The sequence below is a fragment of the Trachemys scripta genome, unplaced genomic scaffold (genome assembly GCF_013100865.1).
Source record: "Trachemys scripta elegans isolate TJP31775 unplaced genomic scaffold, CAS_Tse_1.0 scaffold_28, whole genome shotgun sequence".
Taxonomy (NCBI): Eukaryota; Metazoa; Chordata; order Testudines; family Emydidae; genus Trachemys; species Trachemys scripta.
The window spans coordinates 1,351,148-1,362,802 of record NW_023260513.1 but is presented as its reverse complement, the minus strand read 5'-3'; the positions used below and the strand labels follow the sequence as shown (position 1 = coordinate 1,362,802).

The 11,655-nt window shown below is 46.4% G+C and overlaps 1 long non-coding RNA gene across 1 annotated transcript in view; it reads right to left on the bottom strand.

Annotated features, from left to right (window-relative positions):
• Nucleotides 1-3,233: 3,233 nt before the first annotated feature.
• The window catches only part of LOC117870452, a 28,213-nt gene continuing 19,791 nt past the window's right edge, over nucleotides 3,234-11,655 (bottom strand). Inside the window, exon 3 of the long non-coding RNA XR_004643985.1 lies at nucleotides 3,234-8,852. This is a non-coding gene — a long non-coding RNA (uncharacterized LOC117870452). The remainder of the gene's footprint in view (nucleotides 8,853-11,655) is intronic.

Genomic DNA, 11,655 nt, shown 5'->3' with positions numbered 1-11,655 from the left:
CTATATGTCAGAATGTTGTATCTATCAACTTAGTAAGACATTACTTCACTGGTTATATCTGTGAGGTTTCTTTTGCAAGCAGAAGTGTTAGAATTATTTTTTTTAAATCTCAGTACAGAAACTCTTCTTAGTGCATTAATAGGATTCATTTATACACATGAAGATTGATATTCTGAAAATTATAGTAAAACAACCAATATTAGCATAATAAGATCCTCTGAGATCTTCAAAGGAAGACAAGTCAGGTGTAATAGTATAATTAGGGAGGCCAAAAAAGAATTTGAAGAGCAACTAACTAGACACAAAAACAGATTAGAATATGCAAATATTTTTTTTAGATAGAATAGAGTTTGCTTTGTCTTTTCTGCATTCGTTTTGTATCTCACAAGGCTGCATCTGCAAACACAATACAGCAGAAGCAGGAAGCCTGCCAAACAATCAATGGGGCCACTAGACGATCGAGGTGCTAAAGGAGCACTCAGGAAAGACAAAGTTGTTGTGGAGAACCTAAATGAATTCTCTGCATTGGTCTTCACTGTAGGTGATCGTGGCATTCTTTTTAGATGACATATCTGAGGAACTGTTCCAGATTGTGGTGGCGGTAGAGGTGGTTTTGGAGACAGGTTAAAGTCTGGTCATTCAATGACAGACCTGCAGGTGGCTATTTTACAACAGAAAAACATCAAAAACAGACTCCAACAAGAGACTGCTGAGCTGGAATTGATATGCAAACTAGATACAATCAATTTAGGATTGAATAAGGACTGGGAATGGCTGAGCCATTACAAACATTGAATCTATCTCCCCTTGTAAGTAGTCTCACACTTCTTATCAAACTGTCTGTACTGGGCTATCTTGATTATCACTTCAAAAGTTTTTTTCTCTTACTTAATTGGCCTCTCAGCGTTGGTAAGACAACTCCCATCTGTTCATGCTCTTTGTATGTGTGTGTATATATATCTCCTCAATATATGTTCCATTCTATATGCATCCGAAGAAGTGGGCTGTAGCCCACGAAAGCTTATGCTCTAATAAATTTGTTAGTCTCTAAGGTGCCACAAGTACTCCTGTTCTTTTTGCGGATACAGACTAACACGGCTGCTACTCTGAAACCTTTCTAACTCTAAGGATGGTTAAGCACTGGAACAGGTTATTTAGGAAGGTTGTGGAATGCTCATCATTGGAGGTTTTTAAGAACAGGCTGGACAAACACCTGCCAGGGATGGTCCAGATATACATGGTCCTTCCTCAGCACAGGGGGATGGAGTAGATGACCTCTTGAGATCCCTTCCAGCCTGACATTTTTATGAAAATGTGGAATGTTCTCTGTTCCCCTGAAAACCGTGGTTTATAAATTAAGTGTTTGGATTTTTTTTTTTTGGTGGTATATGTGTGGCACCCACAGCCACTGTTCCTGGTACAGTGCCTTCTCAAAGAGTGTTTCTTGCACTTCAAAACAAATGATCTGATTTCCTATGGTAAGGACTAGGAGGAGTTCCATAGCTGAAGTTCAACTCCTGCTCCTTGTGGCTCCAAGTCTAAATCTGTAATAGCTGCCTTGGAGGTTTAGAATGTGAGTCAGGCACTGAAGTAGCCAAATCTTTTTCTGTTAAGTGTTTTATAGTTTATTCAAAGTTTAGGTTATTGTGTTTGAGCATACACACAGAGATGTTGTATAAAATCACAAAATACTCTTGCTGGGAGGTTGCACTGTAATGTTATTTATTCTTAAAATCCAGAATAACTCACAGTAACCAAGAACAGACACAAAGCAGGCTTCTCTGTAACATAGGGACGTACGAGTCACCCATCATGTTCTAGACTGACTGTGATCCATGCTTCCCTATAGAGCTCTCTAGCCAACAAGCAGTACTGGGGAGCTCTCTCCCCACCACTAAAGTAATAGCCTGAAATTCCAACACAGTCCTCAATATACCACATAGGTCTTCTGTTCTGAAGATGAATCAGGAGCCAGCTGAGTTACGAAGCAAAGGTGTGATGCCTTTTTTTTTTTTTTTTTAAACTGCCATTATTTCAGAGCTGCAATGGAGGGTGGCAGTAGAGAGCCGTGGATGGGAGAGAAGGAGGGTGGCAGTTAGGGTGACCAGATGTCTCGATTTTATAGGGACAGTCCCGATATTTGGGGCTTTTTCTTATATAGGCTCCTATTACCCCCCACCCTCGTCCCGATTTTTCACACTTGCTGTCTGGTCACCCTAGTGGCAGTTGTAAAGTACAGCATGTGTTCAGTTTGGGCTGCTTTCTTGGCATTGTGGGGAAGGGGGTCTTGCTATTTGAATAGGTGTATATGGTGAGGTTATGCTTTTAATTCCACCTTGGCTGCTATTTTGGTCTTGCAGAGTCACTTCCTAGGTGAGGCCTTTCCCTGCTCACTTTCTTTGGAGTGGAGTCACACCCTACTCTTTCTCTCTGAGACAGAGACCGCTGTACAGTCCTTTTTAAGGGTACGTCTACATAGCAGCTGGGATAGTGCTTTCCAGTGTAGGTAGACGGACCTGTGCTAGCATGGCTGCTGTGGCATGGGCAGCAGTTTGGGCTAGCTGCCTGAGTACAAGCCTGCCTGACCTCCTGGCCATGTATGTGGGTGGCTAGCCAAAGCCGCTGCCCATGCTGATGCAGCCACACTGCTATTTTTAGCATGCTAGTTTGAGCAGAGCTAGTGCATGTCTTTCGACTTGCGCTGGAGAGCATGTTGCAGAAGCATCCTTAATTCTGGGATTTCCTAACTTTTTAGTGCTTGACTTTACAACCTTAATATTTTTAACATAGTTATGTGTGTAATTTAGTAGAGTAAAAGCACAGACCAAACAGAATGGATAAAACTGATTATTTAAAAAGAAATTTAAATCAGATTTTCTAATTGCAATTAAAAACAGTTTTTAAAAAATCTTATTTAAAATTGAAATTGGCAACCTGTGTTAAGGCCATTTATTTATTATTCTCTATTAAAATTATTTACATTAAAAATAGTATTAAACAGTATATATTTTCTGCCAAACTTTAAACAAATTCAAACCACTGGACTGGTGGAAGTCACTGGCTAAGCATTTGAATCTAGACTTTGCTGAAGTACTAAACCAGCTTTTGTTAGCGGTAGCCTCTCTGTGCACCTGCAGAAGAAGAATTTTTTTATTTCGGTTTGGACTGAAGTAGTTGAATAATGACTAGTTCATTTAAATAAGCAACCGGTTGGGAGTTGAAAAATCAGGAAAGCTTGTTTTCGTCTCCCAATCTTTGAATAAAAACTCATCATGAAAGGATGAAATCTATTTGTCCTAAATTGTTGAAAGATCTAGTGACCAGAAATATTCCCTTCAATTTACTAGCTGCAGGTATATCCTTTGTTTAATAAATTCATTTTAAATGTAAAATACGTTTTGATAAACTTCTTTCTTATATATCCAACACATTTAAGATAATTTTATTGAATTAAAGCTATTTTTGTGCATTTTAATTGAATTTGAATTTCTATTGAAATTGAGTTTGACGCAAATCAGAAATAAAAAATCAATCTTCTAGTAAATAAGAAATGCATTCACATTTTCTAACATAATAATGGAAAAATTAAGAATCTGAATAAATGTAAATTAAGCTATGTAATTATTGAAATAAATGTGTGTAGATGCAATGTCCTCCTGGTAAGCAAACAGAAGCACCAAATTTAATCTAATTACACCTCTCTCCATGTCCCTTTTTCTCACTAATGTCACCTTCTTCTAGTCTGTCTCCTATACCTGGAATCTCCTCTCTGATCCTTTAGAGAGGACGCACTTTCCTTCTATTCCTCTTTCATATCCCTCCTCAAAACCCAATTTCCCCCACAAACTCACACAATGACCTTCTTGCCTATAAATGATTAACAAAATTAATCATGTTTAAAAAAAAGTCAAGCACTCCCAATAACTCATTCTTGTGCAGTCCTGCTTGCTCCACCTCGATTCCCTTGCTTACTATTTTCTTCCTTCCTCTTCTCCTTTGCCTGCATTATCCATTTGGGGCCCAATCTTGTACCAATGAAATCGATGGGTGTTTTACCAATTGCTTTCAAAGGGAGTATGATTGGATAGTATGTAAGCTCTAGGGAGCAGGGAAGTGTCTTATACTATGTTTGGATGCTTTGAGGATAATAAGTAAGGAGTGAGATTTTCAAAGGACAAATGGGAATTAGGCAATTAATTGCCATTTGTGCTTTTGAAAATCATTCCCAATCATTAATAGTCTAGCACTGACCTCCTCTCTGCCCTCTTCCTACAATCTCACTTCAGTTCCAGGAAGTTTTCTCCCAGGATGCTTTTTCAATGAAATTGATAGAAGTTCATATCTTAATTCCTTTTTTAAAAAAGTAGATATTTTTGTTACAACAGTGGTTTTCAACCTGTGGTCCACAGACCCCTGGGAGTCCACAGACTATGTCTAAGATTTCCAAAGGAGTCTGCAGCTCCATTTGCAATTTTGTAGGGGTCCACAAATGCAAAAAAGGTTGAAAATCACTGTTTTACAATAACCATTGAGGCCAAGATTTTGCAAAAATAGGAGTCTAAAAATAGGCTCTTAAACCCGCTTTTAGGCCCCTGTCTGCTTTTCAAAAGTACCCAACAAATCCCAATGACCTACGTCTGTTCTATGTTACAACTGACTTGTCTCTTGTCAGACAGTTGCTATATTCTAATGTTGGGCAGCACAGTATATGAAAGAGGCACCATCTATGCTTTATAAAGAAATAAGAAAGGAGGATTTTCAAAGGAGCCTGAGTTACATTCCTAAATCCTATTGAATTTCAGTGGTATTTGAGGCCTTCACCCTCGAAAGGAAGGTCTTGTAGAGTTTGTTGCAGCTCCAGTAGTAAGCCGGAAGCCTGCAGCCAAGATATACGCTGCATAGCTATTCCCGATGAGTGTCCGAACAGCGGAGTCCGCAGCATCCAGTGAGGCGTGCAAGGAGGTCCTTACCACCTTTTTGCCTCCTCTACCAGGGCCCCAAACTCTTCTCTGGACTCCGGAGGCACCAGCTCCTTGAATTTTAGCATGGAGTTCCAGGAGTTATAGTTATAGTGGCTCAGGAGTGCCTGCTGATTTGCAATTCTGAGCTGTAGCCCGCCTGCTGAATAGACCATGCACTCGAACAAATTGAGACGTTTGGCCTCTTTCAACTTGGGCGCCAGCGCTTGCTGGCCATGCCACTCCTTCTCGTTCACTGAGGCCACTAGCAGCAAACAGGGCTGTGGATGGGTGTACAAGTAATCTTAACCCTTGGAGGGGACAAAGTATTTACGCTACACCCCTTTAGCCGTTGGACGAATGGATGCAGGTGTAGGGATATTACTTTTATCTTTTGCTTTATCATTATATTTACAATAAATGTGGCATCTTTGCCTTATCCCTCTTAATAAGATCCTGCTGGTTTTTATTCTATTGGTATAACACAGGCGTTTGCCAGATTGTTCTGGCTGTGGTCTGTATAGTGCGGATGAGTGGTAAAGCCACTCGAGACGGGGCCACAGCCTACAAAATATCCACCACTGGGTCCTGCATCTCTACAACCTCCTCCGCTTGGAGGTTCATGATAGGGGCCCCCTATGCAGGATGTCCTGGTGGGCACAGAGGTCTATTGGAGGGGGACCTGAGACGTTTGCTCCCGCCACCGCCTCGTCTGGTGAGGATGAGGAGGAAGCCACAGGACCAAGAGGGTCGAGTGGGGCCTCCTGTTGGGCCGGGTCTCCCTGGTCAGGGTCTGCTACCTCGGAGACTGGACCCTGGGCTGGAGATGAGGAAGCATGGGGAGCTACAGTTTCCATGCCCCCAGGAGAAGGGTGGCTGATGGTGGCCTCTGGCACTCGAGGCTCTGAGAACTGAGCGGGAAGCCCCGGATGGGGCACTCTGGGCCTGGTGGTATGCCCACGGTGTCCAAAAGGGTCACTGGGTGGACCCCTGGACAGGACCGTGGCCCCCCTGCTGCCAGTGAGCAGCTCCACTGTTAGACTAGGCTGTGACATGGCCCGAGTGGCGTGATCTCAACGTTGGACTCCAACAAACACGATGCAGACCGCGAAGGCCATGGTGGCGCCAAGCGAGTCTGTGCCGAGTCACCCCGATGTGACGGAGACGGGTACCGAGCAGCTGTGGGTCGGTGCCACGAATGCAGGAAGCATTGCCTCAAAGCTGGGGAACGTTGCCGGGACCTAGACTGGTGCCTAGATCTGGACCTCGACTGCGACGATGACCGTCTCCCAGAGCGGCACCGAGATCTGCTCCTGGTCGGTGACCGGTGTATGGAGGGGTGCCGGGAGTCGGATCGACGCCATGAGCCGGATCGGTGCTGCGAGTATGACCGGCACTGTGAGAGAGAGCGATGTCGGGACTGCGAGCAGCATCAAGAGCGGGAACAGATCCGGGAATGTGACCAGTGCCACAGTTCCCCCAGTGGAGTTGATGGTTGGATCAGGGATGGCTTGCCCCGGGATGGTTCCCCACAAACAGGAACTGGTGCCGCGGTCTGCTGCGGGGATGTCGACTCCGTCATTGCGATAAGATCCCTTGCAGCCGCAAATGTATCCGGAGTCTATGGCAACTGGGGCTCGACCACGCTATGAGGCGGGGAGCCCACATGCACCGGACTCAACGGCTCTCCCCTCACTGCCGGAGTCACCAGTGCCAACGTCAGCACTCGCACCCTTGGTCGCTCCACTACTGGACGCGGCTCTGAGGGCAGATCCTGAGCTGCCTGCCTTAATTGGTTCCAGAAACTTCCTGATTGTTCTGGAACAGCCCATTATCTTACTCAGAGAAAAGGGACCGGCTTAATCTGGGGCTAATGTATTTACCTTCTATCACTCTCCTGTAGCCAATGGGGTCTCCTGTGACTGTGGGGCCTATTTCCGATCCTCTGTCCGTTCACACATCTGGGCAGAGTTCTCCTGGCGGCGTCCGCTGGCTCCTTTGACGCCTTCGAGGAGGAGGAGCTGTCGGGGGTTTTCTGCTCGGTGTCCCCATCAGGTTCCCTTCGTTTGACCCTTTGACCTCACTTCTGTCCCTGTTGTTTAATTAGTTGTCCCCCGGAATCATTTGGCTTCCAGGTCCTGTGGATCCTCACCTTAGGCGGGGGAGGGGGCTTCCGCCTGCTCACTTCCTGGATCCCAGTAGGATCACTCTCCTGTAGCCATCTGGCCTGACCATGTCACAGCAGTTTATTTTGGTTTGCATCAGACTTATTTCAGTTTAGCTTAAGAAAATTTTAAAGCTAAATTGAAATAAGCGTCCACACACTCTTTTGCCCTGGTTTAAGTAAGTCAGGATAAAATCATGCCTTAAGTTAAACGGCTGTAACTCTGCATGTAGACATGCCTGTAGCCTCTTTCGGTATGTGAAGACTGTAGAGTGTACCCATGCTGTACAAGCCTGCCTGCTAGCACCCACACTGCAGAGCCAAGCATGCACCATAGTAGTGTTCAGCGCTAGAGTTTATGGGGGTACATCTCAGGGTTCCTAGCACCTCTGCCTGGAGCCATTCTACGACCCACTGAAGGCCAGAAAGGACCTTTCAGAATGTTGTGAAATTCTTTCTTCAGTTTTACCATCAGCTCTATTTGTATCCAGTTTGAACTTCAACATTTAATAAGCTTAATCTTGTTAAATGTTGCAGTTCAAAATTGTGCACAAAAGAGATGGTCAGCTCAGCAACACAGACTGCTCAGCAGGGTAGAGCTTAGCCATGTGACATCGCTTTCCTCTACTTTGACTTGTCATTAACATAGCTGAAAATGATCAATTTTTCTCCAATGCTGGAAACCTTTTCAGATTTTCCACAATAGCACCTTCTTTCTCTTCTCTAAAAATAATCAGCTGCCAAGTGTGCTCAAAAATTTCCAAAGGATTAAAAAGCCTCCTTAGATTATACTCCTCTATTCCTACCCCCAAGATACCCAGTCACTGGGGACAGTTCAAGGCTGATGCACTTTGGTACGGGGAGTTGAAATACAGATGCTTTCACAGTTCAGAGCAATTGCTCCTGTATTTCCCCTCTGTGGTCCAACAAGGGCACCCACTGTAGGATCCCGGCTCCTCAGCAGACACCTCTCTTAGGCAGAGACTAGCATCTTCCATGGTGGGGTTTTCCAGGCTGTAAATCCCACCTCGCTCCACGAGAGGTTTAATACAATGGACTCCAAAGATACTTAAACGCAAATCAGTAAGATTTTTTTCAAGGATACTGCAGGAAATTCCCCTATCTGTCACAGATGCTATAACTATTTTATAACTAAGGGACACAATCTGACCCATGCTCCTGCAGACCACAGCCAAAAGATTTTCTCTGTGAAGGTGATACAGTAAGTGAAGGGAGGAGCCATGATATCAGATCTGTAAAATGTCACCATCCCCCTTTCATATTCCAGACAAACTCTGATCTTTATGGCTGTCTTGCTCTGGGATGTGGGTACCAGTATCTCAGTCGGCATTACAGCTGGATCCCCCATCGTGGCTGGTATTGTGTCCTCTGGGGCCGGGATCGCAGCCGCCAGGGCCCAATAGGATGGCTGAGCCTTGTTCTCCTTCATCCACACACTCCAGAGTCCATGGTGAGACTGAAAGGCCAATGTTCCCTTCTTTTGCACAGACTCTGTGGTGATCCTCACAGCCCAGTCTTCCCCCAGCCCCACCTCTGTCTCCCAGCAATGCTAGCCTGAGTCGAATCCCTCAGAGCCCAGCACAGCTAAAAGAGTCTCAAATCTCTTGGGACTGTCGGGCACAGCCTGAGTGGAGATTTTCTTGCACTTCTCCCATCCTCAGATGCCGCTATTGTAGGATGAGCTGTTTCTGGATCCAGAGTCACATCCGCTGGGTGGGGAGAGAGAGAGAGCGAGAGCGAGAAGTCAGTGCTCATTGCTGAGGGGGAGTCAGAACATCATAGCAAATGGAAAATCGTATCTGTTAAGGCTGTAAGTCTCTAAGGGTATGTCTACACTACGGGATTAATCCGAATTTAGATAATTCGGATTTGAGAAACAGGTTGTATAAAGTCGAAATGAGTGCGGCCACACTAGCACATTAATTCGGTGGTGTGCGTCCAAGTACCGGGGCTAGCGTCGATTTCTGCACCGTTGCACTGTGGGTAGCAATTCCATAGCTATCCCATAGTTCCCGCAGTCTCCCGCGCCCATTGGGATTGTGGGTTAAGATCCCAGTGCCTGATGGGACAAAAAACATCGTCGCAGGTGGTTCTGGGTACAGCCTCACCTCCTCCCTCCCTCCCTCCCTGCATGAAAGCAACGGACGGCAGACAACCATTTTCGCGCCTTTTTTCCTGGGTGGGTGAACACTGCAGACTCCATACCACGGCAAGCATGGAGCCCGCTGAGGTCAAGACAGCACTCATGAATATTGTAAACACCTCGCGCGTTCTCGTGGAGTTTATGCTCAGCCAAGACCAGAAAAACGAGGAGAGGAGGCAGCGGCGGCGGCAGCGCAGCGACAAGCATGATGAGGACATGGACACGGACACGGACACAGAATTCTGTGAAACCACGGGCCCCGGTGCTTTGGAGATCATGTTGTTAATGGGGCAGATTCTATCCATGGAACGCCGATTCTGGGCAAGGGAAACAAGCACAGACTGGTGGGACCGCATAGTGTTGCAGGTCTGGGACGATTCCCAGTGGCTGCGGAACTTTCGCATGCGTAAGGGCACTTTCATGGAACTTTGTGACTTGCTGTCCCCTGCCCTGAAACGCCAGAATACCAAGATGAGAGCAGCCCTCACAGTTGAGAAGCGCGTGGCGATAGCCCTGTGGAAGCTTGCAACGCCAGACAGCTACCGGTCAGTCGGGAATCAATTTGGAGTGGGCAAATCTACTGTGGGGGCTGCTGTGATGCAAGTAGCCAAAGCAATCACTCAGGTGCTGCTACGAAAGTTAGTGACTCTGGGAAATGTGCAGGCTATAGTGGATGGTTTTGCTGCAATGGGATTCCCTAACTGTGGTGGGGCGATAGACGGAACCCATATCCCTATCTTGGCACCGGAGCACCAAGCCACCGAGTACATAAACCGCAAGGGGTACTTTTCCATGGTGCTGCAAGCACTTGTGGATCACAAGGGACGTTTCACCAACATCAACGCGGGCTGGGCGGGAAGGGTTCATGACGCTCGCGTCTTCAGGAACACTACTCTGTTTAAAGGGCTGCAGCAAGGGACTTACTTTCCGGACCAGAAAATAACCGTTGGGGATGTTGAAATGCCCATAGTTATTCTTGGGGACCCAGCCTACCCCTTAATGCCATGGCTCATGAAGCCATACACAGGCAGCCTGGACAGGAGTCAGGAGCTGTTTAACTACAGGCTAAGCAAGTGCAGAATGGTGGTAGAAGGTGCATTTGGCCGTTTAAAAGGCCGCTGGAGATCATTATTGACTCGCTCTGACCTCAGCCAAAGAAATCTCCCCATTGTTATTTCTGCTTGCTGTGTGCTCCACAATCTCTGTGAAAGTAAGGGGGAGACCTTTATGGCGGGGTGGGAGGCTGAGGCAAATCGCCTGGCTGCTGATTACGCGCAGCCAGACACCAGGGCGATTAGAAGATCACACCAGGAAGCGGTGTGCATCAGAGAAGCTTTAAAAACCAGTTTCATGACTGGCCAGGCTACAGTGTGAAATATCTGTTTGTTTCTCCTTCATGAAAACCCACCCCCTTTATTGACTGATTTTCTGTAAGGAACCCACCCTGCCCCTTCCCCCAGCTTTCTTTCAAACCAAATAAAGTCACTATCATTTAAAAATCATTTATTCTTTATTAATAGATTAGAAAAAGAGGGAGGGAACCCGGGTGGTATTTGGGAGGAGGATTGCTGGGAAGGAAAAAGCCACAAAGAAAAGGTTAAAAAAATGACAGCCTTTTGCTTGGGCTGTCTACTGGGGTGGAATGGGAAGGTGTACGGAGCCTCCCCCCCGCATTCTTACACGTCTGGGTGAGGAGGATATGGAACATGGGGAGGGTGGAACAGGGGCTGAAGCGGCAGTCTGTTTTCCAGCAGCCGTTCCTGAACCTCCACCAGACGCCGGAGCAGCCCCAGCGTTGCATCCTTCATCCTCTGGTCTTCCTGCCGCCATCTCTCATCTCGATTGTCTCTCCTCTCCTCACGTTGGTCCCTCCTGTCCTCACGTTCACTGACTTCTTTCCTATACTTTGAAACTGTTTCCTTCCACTCATTCAGATGAGCTCTGTCACTCCTGCTGGATTGCATAATTTCCGAAAACATCTCGTCTCGCGTCTTCTTCTTACGACGCCTTATCTGTGATAACCTTCGGGATGGAGGAGGGAGGCTTGAGGAATTTGCAGCTGCTGTAGGGAGGGGAAAAAAGAGAATTGTTTTAAAAGCTACATTTTGCAGAACAATGCTTATACTCTTTCACGGTGACCAACACTGTTCACATTACATAGCACATGTGATTTCTGTGCAAGGTTGCATTTTGCCTCTTAATGCTGAGTGCCTGTGGCTTTGCTGCTAGAGATCACAGGTCTGGGCAACAGAGTTCGGCTTGCATGCGGCCATGGTAAGCTTCTGCGCCATCCTTTCCCACATACCAAGCATAGCTTGTAGAGTGCTGCAGAAGCCTGGCCAATCTCAGCCAGTTGGGGGGGGGGGGGG